Below are 17,326 nucleotides of genomic sequence, written 5' to 3' on the forward strand. Positions count from 1 at the left end.
CCCCCCCACTCCCTGGGGTTCCCCCGAGGTTCCACCCCCCCTGCTCCCTGGAGTTCCCCCGGGATTCCACTCCCCGCTCCCTGGGGCCCCCCCGGGTCTCCAACCCCCCATCCCCTGGCATCCCCCTGGGACTCCATCCACCTCTGTCCCCTGGGGTCCACCCTGTACTCCAACCCCCCCTCGCCTCCTTGGGTCCCCACTGGACTCCAACTTCCCCCTACCCCCTTGGGATCTCCCCTGGGGCTCCAGACACCCCCAACACCTGGGGCTCCCTGAAGCTTCAGACACCCCCATTTCCTGGGGTCCCCTGGGGCTCCAACTCCTTCCCACTCCTTTGGGTCCCCCAGGGCTCCAACCCCCACTCCTGCCAGCTCCCCTCCTGGCCCCAGGGAACTGCTCCCCCGACCTTCCCTTCAATTTCCCATGACCCCAAACAGGCCCGCTGCTCCTCCCTGTGGGTGTCTGTTCAGAACTTGGCCATTGGTCGTAGTCTAGACTACATGCCTCTGTTGCCAGAGGCATGTAGATTAGGCTACCAGACATAGGAAAATGAAGCGGCGATTTAAATAATTTGTCAACCACCCAGGTATACCTCATCCCAGGAGGCATACCTGGGTGGTCGACAAATACCTTTGATGTTGACACCCGCACGTCCAGACTGATTAGCTGTTTGTCGGCTCAGCGTGGCAGCCATGTAAATTTAAATGAAGCGGTGATTATTTAAATCGCCGCTTCATTTTCCTATGTCTGGTAGCCTAATCTACATGCCTCTGGCGACAGAGGCATGTAGTCTAGATGTACCCTTAGTGTCTTGTTCAGAACAGTCTCCCATTGGGTTCGTCATTTGGTTTCTGATGGCTTTTCTGAGCCCTGGTGAACAGCCACAGACCAAGCTGGCTGTGGAGCTGGGGGGAAGGAGGGGGGCAGCTAGCATAAGAACATAAGAACGGCCGTACTGGGTCAGACCAAAGGTCCATCTAGCCCAGTATCCTGTCTGCCAACAGTGGCCAGCACCAGGAGCCCCAGAGAGGGTGGACCAAAGACAATGATCAAGCGATTTGTCTCCTGCCATCTCTCTCCAGCCTCTGACAGACAGAGGCCAGGGACACCATTTTATCCCCTGGCTAATAGCCTTTTATGGACCTAACCTCCATGAAATTATCTAGCTTCTCTTTAAACTCTGTTATAGTCCTAGCCTTCACAGCCTCCTCTGGCAAGGAGTTCCACAGGTTGACTACACGCTGTGTGAAGAAGAACTTTCTTTTATTAGTTTTAAACCTCTCCCCATTAATTGGGGAGCATGTGGAGTCATAAAACTGAGGCAGCCCCCCCGCCCTGTGCAGTGCCCCAGGGCTGCCCCGCAGACAGCCCAGCTAGCAGGGTGAGTTGCGGTAGTGATTGAAACCTGCCATTTCGATCATGGCACAGGACTGAAAGAGACCTCAATAGCCCACCTAGTCTTGTGGCCTGCTCCTAGCAGGACCAAGCACCATCCAGCCCCTCCTACCTGCTCTAATCATACTTTGAAGGAGATTCCACAAAGGAAATTTGTTCCAGGGCTTAGCCATCCTGACAGGCTGGAAGTTCTTCCTAATGCCCAGCCTGAACCCCCTTTGCTGCAGTTTAAGCCCATTGCTTCTGGTCCTATCCTCAGAGAGGAAAGAGAATCATTCACCTCCCTCCTCCTTGTGTGCTTGAAAACAGTCATGCCCCCCAGTGACAAAGTGAGGATTTACCCTTCTTAATTAGTATGGGAGTCTGCCCCCCCAGGTGTGGGGGAGTCACTGAACCCTGCACCCCCATCTGCAGCTGGTTGTGACTCTCAGATGGCAAGTAGAAGAGAAGGTTCATCAGGAGCCAGGGACACAGTGTGGAGCAGCCTTGTCAGCTCAGGAACCAGAAGCAGCCAGCATCATCCATCCTGGGGAGCGAGGGGCTCAGCCAAGGGCCCTGACCTCCTCCCTGCACCCCAAGCCCTCAGAGACTAACACATACTCACCAGCCCATCCCAATCCTGCAGCCAGCCCCTCCTCCAGTCTTTGTCCTGCTTCTGGGTCAAAAGGAGTCACCAGGTCACCTCCCTCCACCCCTTAGATTGTGGAAAACATCAGCCATTGTGTTCGTGGAGGAGGTCACCATCTAGGACAGGTATTGGTGCTGTGCCCTGGGAAACTGAGACACACATGGGCTACGTCTAGACTGGCATGATTTTCCGGAAATGCTTTTAACAGAAAAGTTTTTTGCGTTTTTTGCGGAAAAGTGTCTGTGGCCAATCTAGATGCGCTTTTCTGCAAAAAAGCCCCAATCGTCATTTTCACGATCGGGGCTTTTTTGCAGAAAACAAATCTGAGCTGTCTACACTGGCCCTTTTGCGCAAAAGGGACTTTTGCCCGATCGGGAGCAGCATAGTATTTCCGCAAGAAACACTGATTTCTTACAGTAGGAAGTCAGTGCTTTTGTGGAAATTCAAGCAGCCAGTGTAGGCAGCTGGCAAGTTTTTCCGGAAAAGCGGCTGATTTTCCAGAAAAACTGGCCAGTCTAGACACAACTATGGGGTTACTACAAGACAGTGGAACTCACACACAATGTAACAAGGGGAATAAAATCCCCACTTCATCACAGAATCTGACTAGTTTGCACAACTATTAAGTGTGCCTCAGTTTCCCTGTGTGTTGCACGAGGTGATAAAGATGAAGGGGTGTGATTTTTGTGGGGACTACTCCAGCTGCCTGCACGTATACCACAGCCAGCTCTTGGTAACAACAGCCTCAGAGAAGGGGGATGTGACCAGGTGATTCCTAGCCTGGGGAGCAAGACAGCCACTGCCTGGTGTTCTGGATCCCCTGGGCTATGTCTACACTGCAGGTTTCTTGCACAAGAGCTGTTTTGCACAAGAGTTCTTGCACAAAAGGTTTTACGCAAGAGCACATCCACACTGCCATGTGCTTTTGCACAAGAGCGTCCATGGCAGCATGGACACTCTCTTGCACAAGAAAGCTCTGATGGCCATTTTAGCCATAGGGGTTTCTGGCACAAGAATCCCCTGTTGCCCATCCACACTGCCCTCTTGTGCAAGAGGGCTTATTCCTCGTAGGGAGAGGAATGACTCTTGCACAGGAAGCCCTCTGTTCCAATGCTTTACTGTACTTGCGCAAGAACACGTGAGCAGTGTAGACGCTCCGCACGTTTTTGCCCAAGAACAGCCGTTCTTGCACAAAAAGCCTGCAGAGTAGATGTAGCCCTTGTGTCTCAAGCAGGACATCATGGACAGGGCTGGCCTTAGGCCAATTTGACTGATTCGGTCGAATTGGGCCCCGTGCCTAAGGGGGCCCCGCGTCCCTGCACCCGGAAGTGCTGGCGAGTTACAGAGCCAGGGCCCTGCTCCACCAATATGTGGAGCTGGGTCTCTCCCCCAGCTCTGCCTGGAATGGGCCCCAGACCCCTCCTGCCAGCCCCCCTGCACGTCCTCCCACCCTGCCCCCAGAGCGCCCCCCTCAGCCCTGGATCGTCCCTGCCATGTGTGGCTCAGCGTGGCTTCCCCTCGCCGGCTGCTGCTGCCTTGCGCAGTGTTGCTGGTCGGCAGGGAGGGCGCCCAGGCATGACGTGATGTCACAGCCCGGGTTCTTGAAACTCCTGGGAGGCACGTTGCGGGCTCCGGGTTCAGCCTCCGGGGTCTGAGTGCAGACTCCGGCCCCACAACGTGGAAGACAGAAGTTAGGGAACTGGCTTCTGTGGTGGCAGCGGGGGAAGGGAAAGGGCGAGGGGGAAGGGGCTTAGGCGGAGGGGGAGGGGGAGGAAGGAGAAGGGGCTTGGGCAGGGGGGAGGTGAAGGCACCAAGAGACAGGGTGGAGGAGAGACCAATGGCAGGGGGCCAAGTTCAGACAATGAGGGAAAGGGTGATTCTGGGAGAGGAGAGGGTAAGGGCATTGGGGGCTATAGAGGGAGGTGCTGGGAGAAGGCTTGAAAGAAGGGGTGGGCATGAGAAAGGTGGGGATGGAGCAAGTCGTATGAGGGCACAGAGGTGCAGGAGGGGAACGGGGCAGAGACGGTGAGGGGGTGGGCATCAGGGAAGAAGAGGGCAAAGGGAGCAGGGGCAGTGAGGGAAGAGGGAGGCACCAGGAGGGTGCAGGGCTAAGGGAAGGTGCAGGTGCCAGGGGATTCTGGGAGTGAAGCAGAAGGGCAGATATCTGCAGGGGAGGGACCAGCACCAGAGGAGAGAGGCAGGACAGGTGTGTAGAGGGAGGTGTTAGAAGAGGGGTAGCTCATCTGATCAGAGTGGGGCTACTGGAGGAGTGGGCACAGGGGGGAGAGAAGGGCTGGTGGAGGTGGGCAGGTCGCTGAGGGAAGTGAGAAGGGCAGGAGTCAGAACAGCAGAGGAAGGTGAGGAGTTAGGAGGCAGCAGGCACCAGGGGAGATGATGGAGCAAGGAGAGGAGACATGGCAGCAGAGAGAAAAGGTAAAGGTTTATAAAATATTTATTAATAACTTAGTATGCTGCCCACAGCCAGTTTGTTTGCGCCCCACGGTGCAGTTTGGGTTTATGTGGGGATCAACACGTGGCCGGCGAGTGGGAACCAAAACAAAAAAGTAGTCAGTGTAATGATCTTCTGTTGATATGTGTTTTAGTAGTTAAATTCTTGGACTGTCATTGCTCATGAAAAGTGCTGTCACCGGTAGAAATCGGGTAAATACTGAATTTTATTAATATCAGCAGAACTGACTTAAATGGGGCCTGTGTGTTGTGTAGTCTTGCTTTAATTTTTGTATTCATGCCTGTCAGTGTGAGAGAAGCTGTTTGTATATATTTGCTTGCATATGCAACCACACTTAAGTTGAGTCCCTCAGCATGTTCTGTAAGTATCAGTGTGGCCCCTGAGGCTTCCAAAGTTGAGTTGTCCTAGCTCATCCCTGAAAGGTGTCTGTCTAACCTGGTCTTAAATATCTCCAGTGATGGAGATTCTGCAATGTCCCTAGGCAATTTATTCCAGTGTTTAACCACCCTGACAAGCAGGAAGTTTTTCCTAATGTCCAACCTAAACCTCCCTTGCTGCAATTTAAGCCCCTTGCTTCTCGTCCTATCCTCAGAGGCCAAGCAGAACAATTTTTCTTCCTCCTCCTTATGATACTCTTTTAGGGTATGTCTACACTACAGCACTAATTCGAACTAACTTAGTTCGAATTAGTTAATTCGAACTAAGCTAATTCGAACTAACGCATCCAGACTAAAAAACTAGTTCAAATTAGCGTTTTGCTAATTCGAACTAGTATGTCCACACTGAGTGGACCCTGAACCGGGGTTAAGGATGGCCGGAAGCAGTGCCAGCAGGGCATCAGATGAGGACTTAGAGCGTGGAGCTGCTGTCTCAGGCTAGCCGAGGGCTGTGCTTAAAGGGACCCGACCCCCACCCCGGACAGACAGTTCTCAGGGGTGCCCCGCTTGCAAAGCAGTCCTGGCTTGGATTGCCCAGAGCCCCCACACTGGGCACATCACAGCACTCGGCCATCAGCCCGGCTGCACTTGCTCCAGGCTGCCATCTGGGAAGAGGGGGCAATTGGGGGGCTGCAGGAGAGGTTCCACCCCCAGAAGCCTGCAGAGCCAGCCCAGTCCTCCCCATCGGAGGCTCGTACCCCATTCCTCCCTCACCTCCTTCCACTTACCCCTCCCTAGCCCCCCTTCCTGATGTACAAAATAAAGGACAATTGTGTTCAAAAATAGAAACTCTCTTTATTGAACAAAACTGGGGGAGACTGGGAAAAGAAGGTGGGAGAGGGAAAGAGAGAGGGTGTGACAGGGGAGGGCAACTACAATGATGAGGGGTTTGGAACAGGTCCCATATGAAGAGAGGCTAAAGAGACTGGGACTTTTCAGCTTAGAAAAGAGGAGATGGAGGGGAGATATGATAGAGGTCTATAAAAGCATGAGTGGTGTGGAGAGGGTGCATACAGAAAAGTTCTTCATTAGTTCCCATAATAGAAGGACTAGAGGACACCAAAGGAAAGGAATGGGTAGCAGGCTTCAAACTAACAACAGAAAGTTGTTCTTCACAAAGCAAAGAGTCAACCTGTGGAACTCCTTGCCGCAGGAGGCTGTGAAGGCTAGAACTGGAACAGAGTTTAAAGGGAAGTGAGATCAAGTCATAGAGGTTGGGTCCATTGAGTGGTATTAGCCAGGGGGTAGGAGTGGTGTCCCTGCCCAAGGTTTGTGGAAGGCTGGAGAGGGATGGCACGAGACAAATGGCTTGGTCACTGTCTTTGGTCCATCCCCTCCAGGGTCCCTAGGGCTGACTGCTGTCGGCAGACAGGCTGCTGGGCTAGATGGACCTTTGGTCTGACCCAGGACGGCCATTCTAAGCTCAGGGCTCAGGGTCGGGGGTCTCAGTAGACCACCTTGATTTTCATGCCAACCTGCTCTTGGGTGGCCAGGCTGGCAGCTATCCTGCCCTAGACGGCCACTTTCCTGTGCCTAGTGCGGAGGTCGTGGACAAGGTCCACGATGTCTGCACTGGACCAGGTGGATGCCCACCTCTTGCGGTCCTGGGCAAGCTACTGGGAGCCGCCAGCCTGGTCCCGGGAAGAGGAGGAGGGCTGGGGGGCATCGGGTGGCTGGCTCGAGCCGTGCCAGGTGCAGGGTCTGCTGGCTGGGTGCTGGCAGGCTTGCACCTGGCACGGGCACCGTAGCCAGCCCGTGCCCCTTTAAGGAGTCCGGGGCCGGGAGGGGGGCAGAAGAGTTTCCCTGGTGTTGGCCAGAGTGGCCACCAGGGAAAGCTGGGGAGGGCTAGCCTCCCACTAGTTCAAATTAAGGGGCTACACACCCCTTAAATCGAACTAGTAAGTTCGAACTAGGCTTAGTCCTCATGCAATGAGGTTTACCTAGTTTGAACTAAGCGCTCCGTTAGTTCGAATTAACTTTATAGTGTAGACATACCCTAAGATACTTGAAAGCTGCTCTCATGTCCCTTCTCTGTCTTCTCTTTTCCAAGGTAAACAAGGTCAATTTCTTCAGCCTTGCCTCATAGCTCATAGGGTATGTCTACACTACAGCACTAATTCGAACTAACTTAATTCAAATTAGTTAATTCGAACTAAGCTAATTCGATCTAGTGCATCTACACCTAAAAACTTGTTCGAATTAGCATTTTGCTAATTCGAACTAGCATGTCTACATTGAGTGGACCCTGAACCAAAGATAAGGATGTCCGGAAGCAGTGTTGGCAGGGCATCAGGTTAGGACTTAGAGTGTGAAGCTGCTGTCTCAGGCTAGACAAGGGCTGTGCTTAAAGGGACCCGACCCCCACTCCGAACAGACAGTTCTCAGGGTTTCCCGCTTGCTTGTCTACCTCAATGAGGGACAGCAAAGCAGTCCTGTCTTGGAGTGCCCTGAGTGCCCACACTCAGCACATCACAGCACTCGGCCATCAGCCCAGCTGTACTTGCCGGAGGCTGCCATCCGGGGGGTCAATTGGGGGGCTGCAGGAGAGTTTCCACTCCGATGAATCCGCAGAGCCACCCCAGTCCTCCTCACTGGGGGGGCGTACCCCATTCCTCCCTCACCTCCTTCCACTTACCCTTCCCTAGCCCCCCTTCCTGATGTACAAAATAAAGGACACGTGTGGTCAAAAATAGAAACTCTCTTTATTGAACAAAACTGGGGGAGACTGGGAAAAGGAGGTGGGAGAGGGGAGGACAACTAAAATGATGAGGGGTTTGGAACAGGTCCCATATGAAGAGAGGCTAAAGAGACTGGGACTTTTCAGCTTAGAAAAGAGGAGACTGAGGGGGGGATACGATAGAGGTCTATAAAAGCATGAGTGGTGTGGAGAGGGTGCATAAAGAAAAGTTCTTCATTACTTCCTATAATAGAAGGACTAGAGGACACCAAATGAAATGAATGGGTAGCAGGCTTCAAACTAATAACAGACAGTTCTTCTTCACAAAGCAAATAGTTAACCTGTGGAACTCCTTGCCACAGGAGGCTGTGAAGGCTAGTACTAGATCAGAGTTTAAAGAGAAGTTAGATTAAGTCATGGAGGTTGGGTCCATGGAGTGGTATTAGCCAGGGGGTAGGAATGGTGTCCCTGTCCTCTGTTTGTGGAAGGCTGGAGATGGATGGCACGAGACAAATGGCTTGGTCATTGTCTTCGGTCCATCCCCTCCAGGGTACCTAGTGTTGGCCGCTGTTGGCAGACAGGCTACTGGACTAGATGGACATTTGGTCTGACCCAGGATGGCCATTCTAAGCTCAGGGCTCAGGGTCAGGGGTCTTACTGGACCACCTTGATTTTCATGCAAATCTGCTCCTGGGTGGCCAGGCTGGCAGCTATCCTGCCCTAGACGGCCACTTTCCTGTGTCTAGTGCAGAGGTCGTGGACGTTGGACGCCTCCCCCCAAACCTGGATGAGGTCCACGATGTCCGCACTAGACCAGGCGGGTGCCCGCCTCTTGCGGCCCCGGGCAGGCTCTTGGGAGCCGCCAGCCTGGTCCCGGGAAGAGGGGGTGGGCTGGGGGGCATCCGGTGGCTGGCTCATGCCATGCCAGGTGCTGGGTCTGCTGGCTGGGTTCTGGCAGGCTTGCACCTGGCACAGTCACCATAGCCAGACTGTGCCCCTTTAAGGGCTCTGGGGACGGGAGGGGGACAGCCAAGTTTCCCTAATGGTGCCCAGAGTGGCCACCAGGGCAAGCTGGGAAGGGCTAGCCTCCCGGGCATGGCTTGCTCATGATTGTTTCAGTCCTGTTGATGGGCCTCTGCCTCTTTCCTTCCACTCCCCCGCTTTGCTGTGGGGCTGTAGACTCTGGGGGAGAGGGGTGGAGGCAGGCAGAGGTGTCTCCCTGAGGCAGATGTAGACACAGCTCTGTATTAATCATTCTCTCATTGAAGTTTTTAGCTTTGTATCGAGTCCTTTTACATGGAAACTTTGTATTATGTCTTGGTAGAATAGTCCCTAGGACAAGTGAGGCAGAGACCGTCCCTGTGGGGTGAATGAGGTTGGAATGGATAAGGCGGAAAGTGAGCACCTCTGGGCAGTTGCAAAGGTTGGAGAGGGGCTGGAAGCCAGATCAATGAGCCCTGAGAAGTGGACCCATTGAAAGGAGACTGGATCTGTGGATGCCTTAGGGGTCTGCAGCAAGGACCTGCTTTGGGAAGCCCCCTCTTTGGAGGTAAATGTAGTAGCATTGAGACACCCCCCAGAAGCAGGAGCCCCAGACACTAGCTGCAGATTCATGGGATGGCTCTCTCAGATCTTCACATGCATAAGATGATAGATCTGCAGGAGAGGGGGCAGTGGCGTAGTGAGGGGGGCCGAAGGGGTTGTTTGCCCTTAGGAGAAAAATAATATAAAATTTAGTTAAAAATTTATGTCACACATTTTTTAAAAGAATCCCATATCTCCTGCCTTTTGTCTATTTTTGTCTCTTTAGGCCCCCACTTAAAATTTTCAAAAGCACTTGCGTGACTAAAGTCATTTTTGAAAATTGGACTTGGAAATCTAAGCTCAGATTTTCAAAGGTAATTAAGCTCCTAAAGAGACAGTTGCCAACTCGGATCTTCAAAGATCTGTACACACCTTTGAAAATCTTGTCATAAGTGTCCTAGTCAGTTCTGAACGTGAGATGTAGGAGCCCAGTCCTAATTCCTTCAGGCTTTTTTTAAAAAAAAATGAACATTTATCTACACTAATTCCCCTCCTTTCTTGTTTGCTATCCAATAAATGCATGGATCAAAATTATAGGAGCTTTGTGAATATGCTGACTTGAGAGTGGAAAGATTTCATATTGCCATGTATGATTCCTGGTAACCCATCTCAAATATGAAAAACTAGGTTGATACCTGTTCATATCAGGAGCTGTTGAATTCAGTTTACTATTTGCAGTATCTCATTCAGATGTTTAGTGGAGACGATATTGTGGGTTTTTTTATTTATACTGTGGGCAAAGCATGGACTCACAAGAATTCCTCCATTGTTTTACCACGAGTCTCAAAACATTTGGGGTGCGTCTAGACTGGCATGATTTTGCGCAAAAGCGGCCGCTTTTGTGCAGAATCTTGCCGCCTGTCTACACTGGCCGTGAGTATTTGCGCAAGAACACTGACTTTGTACTGTACAAAATCACTGGTTCTTGCGCAAATACTCCGACGCTCCTGCTCAGGGATAAGCCCTCTTGCGCAAGTATTCTTGTGCAAGAGGGCCAGTGTAGACAGCCAACTTAATTTCTTGCGCAAGAAAGCCTGATGGCTAAAATGGCCATTGGAGCTTTCTTGCGCAAGAGAGCATCTACTCTGGCATGGATGCTTTTGTGCAAAAGCAAATCTTTTGCACAAAGGCACATGCTAGTATAGACGCTCTCTTGCGCAAATACTTTTAACGGAAACACTTTTCCGTTAAAAGTATTTGCACAAAATCATGCCAGTCTAGACGCAGCCGTGGTGTTTTTCTAAAGGCCTGGAGTCAATTGATTATGTAGGAATCTCAGCTTTCATTTTAAAAAAGTTCTCTATACTGTACTTCTCGGCCTTACAGTTAAGTAGGAAAGCTTTAAAACATGAAGCCTAAGTACTCTATAAACGAAAGGCGAATAAAAATCCAACGTTTTATTTTTAAAAAATCTTATGATTTGTAGACCATTCTCATAACTTTATGTAGGCGTTCCTTGTGATTTTGGGGTTGGCAATACTGCTCTTTGACTGGTGAATTTAGAGAGGTCTCTCCCTTCAGTTTCCCTTTCCACCCTCCTTTTTTTGTCACAGGTCATCAGAGAAACATAGAGACAGTGGAGAGTCGGGTGAGTCCATGACTATGGTTAATGACTGGTCAGGGTGACTAACTGAATGAGCTATCTACTGCCATCAGTTAATCAACTGTAGGAAAAGGCACGAGCAGACCTTATTTATTTAGATATACCTACTTTGCCCCAGAGATCAGTAGACACACTTGCTGTGTCAAGGTGATCAATTTTGGCTCTTTTTGGTTGAAATTCACTTAAGACTTGGAACTGGGAGAATGAAATGTTGTTATCCATATTGTATGATTAAAAGGTTAAAGATCTGAACTTAATATGACCTGGCTTAGGGTCTACTATAACTTGAACACTAAGCAGAGGACAGTGAGTCACATCTAACTGAAAGTCACAGAAGATGGAAACAGGTTTTATTTCTGGTGGTGTAAAGTCTATTTGGGAGTCCTCAATTATATCTGACACTTTACATCCAGGCTACGTCTATGTAGTAAGTTGAGGGTCAGTAACATGGAGTCAGCAGGCCTAAGGCCTGCAACATGAAAACAGCAACAGGCCTGCAATCTAGTGAGCAAGACTTTGGTTCAGTAACAGGAGCCAAGAAAGAGGCCCTATTGATAACTGTGCGATTGTGTAAGTTAGGTCGAGCATGGAAGGACACAAGGAGGCACTGGGTACAGACTGTGAGCCAAAGGGGAGTATTGGAACATCTTAATAAGAAATGTCTTGGTACAAAAACTCCCTAAAAACTATTGCACATACCGACCTAGGTTCAGGACCAGGTCGGAACTGACAGCATGAAGGATAGTAAGTAAGCCCCCCTTCCGTAAGGTGAGGGGTGGTAACTAGGCAACAGAGGGTGGTAACTTGGTACGTAAAGAAATGATGTAAGTTGTTTGTACCTGTCTATAAAAGGACACCGCAGAGGGTGCTCTCCAACCGATCCTGGGGGGGGGGCGCACTAGGCGCCTGAACGGCAGGTGTCATTGCCTAAACTTACAGAATGCACAGTAGCTTAACTTTGACTAAGTGCTGTTAATATCTGATATATGGCAATAGGCCTGCCTGATGTTGGTACCTTGTCAACGTGGGCCATAGTGCCCAGTGGTGTAACATTGTATTGATCTCTGTTACCAACTGGTAGAGCTTCGCATTTGACAATAAACCTTCTCGATTGATTTCAAACCTTGCCTGCATCTGTCGTTTCCGGGGCCTCTCAGAGATCTCTTGTGTTGACCCAAGTGCACGGGGTCTAACACTCTAGATAAAGGGAGTACCTATTGTTACGCACGCAGCCGAGAGTTTAACAACGGAGTAGAGGTCCTGTCAGGAGCGTGCCAGGACAACCCTGACCAGACGACGCTGACACTGACAGTCCAGACCACCGAAGGTACCGAGGTACGAGAACACCGAGGTACGACAGTCTACACTGGCATGATTTTCCGGAAATGCTTTTAACGGAAAAGTTTTCCGTTAAAAGCATTTTCAGAAAAGAGCGTCTAGATTGGCAGGACGCTTTTCCGCAAAAGCACTTATTGTGGAAAAGCGTCCGTGGCCAATCTAGACGCGCTTTTCCGCAAAAAAGCCCCGATCGCCATTTTCGCGATCGGGGCTTTTTTGCGGAAAACATATCTCTGCTGTCTACACTGCCCTTTTGTGCAAAAGTCTTTCGGAAAAAGACTTTTGCCCGAACGGGAGCAGCATAGTATTTCCGCAAGAAGCACTGATTTCTTACAGTAGGAAGTCAGTGCTTTTGCAGAAATTCAAGCGGCCAGTGTAGACAGCTGGCAAGATTTTTCCGGAACAGCTGCTGATTTTCCGGAAAAACTGGCCAGTCTAGACACAGCCCCAGTGTTTAAAGGCAGAGCTGACTAGAATCAATTGAGAGTCCTTGTCGTGCAGGTGTCCATGCCGGGTTGCGAGTGGGGGCCAGTCTGCCCCCTACCCATCTGGCTAAGCAGATCTCCCCCTTGGGACCCAGAAAGGGAGCTAGCTACCAGACCTTTTTGCAGGGCCAGCCTGGTTCTTCACACCTTCCCTGCCCCTCCTGGTCCTCTGACTCCTTCAGTCTCAGCTCCAATCCCATCCATCTCACATCCACCACAGGAAACCTGGTGGAAAGCCCCCTCCCCCACTGGTCAAGGTCTTGGGGAGACCTCACTGCCCCCAGCCTGTCTTGGAGCCTCAGTTGGAACTCGCTTTCACAGCTCGACAACATGCTTCTCAAAGAGACGGTTCTAGCCCCATTTCTGTGCTGCTCCCAAGTTGTCACAGATTCACAGGCCCGTGATCTTGGTGGTCCCTGGGGGGAATCAGTCCTGGGGGGTCACAGTCTCTCTTGGGACTTAAGCCATAGGCTCCTCTGCTTCCTGGAACTGCACCTCTCTGAGCCTTCAGCATACCTGGCTTTCACTAATCCCCCTTCATTTACTACTCCCCACTCACTCACTGGACGGTGCAGCTGATCCCACTGCTCACACCAACTGTCCCAGAGGTATGGTAGCAATGCACTGGAACTGCTCTGTAGGAAGCCAGGCAGGGATCTGGGGCAGCCTCTTCTCTCTGAACTGTCACCAGGAGAGGGAGGTCCCACAGCTTCACCCTCCCTGGGTCTGACCTCCAAGCAGTCAGCATCCCCATCCACCCATTGTGTTCCCCGCAGTGAGGCTGCTCTGCACCCCAACTCTGCAACCAGCAGTGACTCAGCTGATGTGTACAATGGGGGGTTACTTGCTGGCAGGGATGCCGTGTAGAACAGAGTTTGTTGGCACCGAAAACAGGAGCATTCAATCAAGTCCATCTTGAGGGACAGGGAGCCCAGGGCCAGGGCCTTCCCCGCGTACCCCCATCCAGCCCACACTGACCTGCTTCCAGGTGCTTGGCCCCTGACTGGCCCGTTACTCCCCCGGCCTTTGTCTCACTTTGCCAGGAGTCACCTAGTCACCCCCCCACCCCCATGGAGTGGTGCAACACAGGGAAACTGAGGCACACTGTATTCATGCAAAGCAATCAGACTCACCTCCACTCACATACAGAATAAGAAGAGAAAATCCACTTTCATCACAATACCACATCTACTGTCTCCCTTATCCACAGGGCCTTACCCTGTCACAGAAAGCTATTAGGTTTTTTGCTTTGACCAGATTTGTTCTTGACAAATCCATCCTGACTGCCACTTATCACCTTATCTCCAGCATGTCTACAGACTGATTGCTTAGTTATGTGCTGTATGAGCTTCCAGGGCGCTGAAAGCCCCAATTCAAAAACTCAATATTTGGCACTGTGATAAAGGTGGGGTCCTGGCACGGGTGGCCCTAGAGTAGCTGCCAGCAACTGGTGCCCTAGGCGACCCATGCAATCGGCGCCCCCACCTCCAAACCCCTCAATGATATTGTGCCACCATTTGGCGCCCCATTTAACTTGGCACCCTAAGCAACCGCCTAGTTCACCTATATGGACAGGCCGCCCCTGGGTCTTGGGTAGGAATACACACAAGTAACTGGTTCCCCAGGAGCAGCCCCCCACAGGGCCACCTGCCTGCCTCAGGCTGGTGGCTAGGCCAGGAACCAGTCCCACGCAGCTGGCGGGGAGGCCCTGTTGGCGGCTGGGGCTGGGAGCCGGCAGCTTTTCATGGGACTGGGAGCTGGAGCCCTGTGGGGCTGGAGTGGTCCCCCGCCCAGGATCCTGCTACTGGGTTAACCAGTTCAATGTTAACGCTTAACCAGTTAACGGGTTAATCGGGATTTTACATCCCTAGTCCCAGGGGAGCCAACTGAGGTCACCGAAGCTCTGTCTACACTACCAGGTTATTTCAAAATAAGTTAATTTGAAAGGATAACTCCAAAAATAACTCTTTCGAAATAAGCTTATTCCTTTTCACAAGCAGGAGTTATTATTTCGACATAACAGGCTTGGTTGTGTGGACACTCACCTTGCTATTTAGAAATGACTCCCCAGTGTAGACGTGCCCTTGGGGAGCTCTGCAAGAAATGGGACGGCCCATCCCCAAAGCTGATGGTTGTTCCAATATTTAGTCACCAAGCCAGCACAGAACAGCTTCTTTGTTACTTTATTGGTCAATCAGAGCCCAAACCATGCAGTGCCCTTAAAGTCCCCAGCCACTGGCTGCCACCCCCAGTCACCCCACGCAGTCAGGGCAGGGCGCTATGGATGTCTAACATTCCAATCAGATAACGTCACAGGCGCATTTGCATTTTTCCTTCTTCGCCTGCCCTAGAGAGAGCTTTTTGCCCTGCCCAGGAGCTGGGCTCAGCTGTGACCAGCTGCAGCCTTTCCACGCTGTACTTGGCTCTGCTTTGGTCTAATCCCTCTGCCCGGCTCGATCACATGATTGTTGTGGCTGTAGGTTTATTGGATTCAGGCTAACAGGTTTGGATGTATCCTGCTTGGATACAGCCGGAGATCTGGAGATCCAGAGATCTCAAAGCACTTTCCAAAGCAGGTGGGTGTGTTTATGTCCCTTCCCTGACGGGGAAACTGAGGAACAGGAAAGCACCCCCCCCCCCATCCCTCCATGAAGGTCTCCTGTGTGCTCTACATGTGCACATTTAATAGTTACTACAGTGGTCCTCAAATTTTTTATCTCGCACCCTCCCTTGGCCCTTCCTGTACCCCCAACAACTCCTGAGTCAGAGAGGGGGGTGCAGTTCTGGGGTAGCTTGCAGACAGGTACAGGGGGACCGAGGCTGGTGTTGTGCTGCACGTGGGGGCGGGGAATGAGTTTGCCCAATCCCGGGCTGCATTTCATACCAAGAGCAGCAGCAAGGAAAGGAAGCCGGTGGTTTCCAGTCACAGGGCCAAGGAGCTCTGGAAATTCCTGAGGGGCCATGCTGCGTTGTTTAGGGGCTTTACATTCCTGTGAAAGTCTGGCCCCTGACATGTCATTGCAGCAAAGTCCCTCCCGTGTGGGATGCAGAGCCTGGTGTTCTGCAGTCCCCTCTCTGAGTCCCACACATGAGACTGACTGGCCCCTGCTGCCTGGCCTGCCACACGCCTACTGCTGCCTTCTCCTGGTCTTTGCCTGGCTTCCCTAGCAGCAGCATCTTGGGATGCAGGTGACAAAGGGCAGCAAGAGTCACCCCCCTTGTTCCCACTACCTCGGCACTAGTGCAGTACCTAGGGAAACTGAGGCACACACAGTCCTCATGCCAACCAGCCAGACTCACGGCATAACAAGGGGACTCACATGAGGTTTTGACAGAGCACAGAGCACACGCGCACCCCCCTTTGGGAGGCCAAGGCTGGAAGTCAAGGTGGTGAACGTGGAGGCAACATGTTCCCCAGAGGCACAAAATTGCCCAGGAGCCATGAGGGAGAGTGGCCGACTGGCCATAGAATCATAGAACCATAGAGCTGGAAGAGACCTCAGGAGTCATCAAGTCCAGCCCCCTGCCCTAGGCAGGACCAATCCCAACTAAATCAACCCAGCCAGGGCTTTGTCAAGGAGACTTAAACACCTCTAGGGATGGAGATTCCACCCCCTCCCTAGGGAACCCATTCCAGTGCTTCCCCACCCTCCTTGGGAAATAGTTTTTCCTACCAACCCTTTGCACCCAGAAACCCACGGCAAAGGGAACTGAAGAGTCTGGGAGGGGAGTGTGATGAAGTGGAGGATTTGTGGGGGAATTGAAGGGGCTGCCTGCAGTGTCCCCAGCTGTTACTGGTTTAATGATGGGAGGGGGAAGGAGTTTGTTGTTCCAGGGACCAGAACAGAACTGGAGCCCCCAGTAACTGGTGACCTGGAGACCCAGCTCATATGGCACAGCTGGGTCTGGCCAGTGGGAGGCCAATGGGCTGCAGGGAGAGGACCCTGGTGACCTGCCCAGCTGGTTCCAGCCGGGGGGGGGGGGGGGGGGAAGGATGGAGGAGAGGGGAGGCAGAGAAGAGAGGGGCCCTAGTGACCCTGGTTACCTGGGCAGAAGACAGAGGCCAGGGGAGGGGCTGCTGGGGAGGGATTTGGGGGGCTGGGCTGGAAGAAGGGGGCTGCTGGCCTGGGCAGGGGGAGCAGGCAGAGCCCACCTGGCTGCAGGGGAGACTCAGACGTGCTGGGCTGAGGGGGGCCAGGCCTGCAGGCCTGAGAGTTCCTGTGCTGGGTTCAGTGCTCAATGAACCCTCCTGTGTGCCGCTGGCAGAGAGTCGCTCTGGTCTGAGAACAGGGCTGCACTGGCCCCCTGCGAGTGGAGGCCCCGGGGCCCCAGGGCAGAGCCAGGCGCGCTGGGAGCTCAGAGAGGGGCGGACCCAGGAGTCAGAGGGGCTCAACCCCTGAGAAAGTGAGAGGAACCACAGGAAAGGGCGGTCACGCTGGAGGGGGCTCCCCCCAGGGACTGTATGGGCTAAGCGTGGGCATGACCTGGGAGTTTGTGACGGGGAGCAAACTGGGAGTCCACAACCCCCCACCCCCACTCCATGATTTCCAGCAGGTTTCCTCACTGCAATATGTACAAATGTTACTTAACACCCTCTTCTCTCCCCTCCTCCCCCAGCTCTCTTGGCTCCATACAGCCCCCCTGCAGTATAATAGCCTATCTCAGGCCTTGCTCTCCCAGCCTAGAACCACACCCCGAGCCCGGTTCTT

Source organism: Pelodiscus sinensis, chromosome 24, assembly GCF_049634645.1.
Source record: "Pelodiscus sinensis isolate JC-2024 chromosome 24, ASM4963464v1, whole genome shotgun sequence".
Classification (NCBI taxonomy): Eukaryota; Metazoa; Chordata; order Testudines; family Trionychidae; genus Pelodiscus; species Pelodiscus sinensis.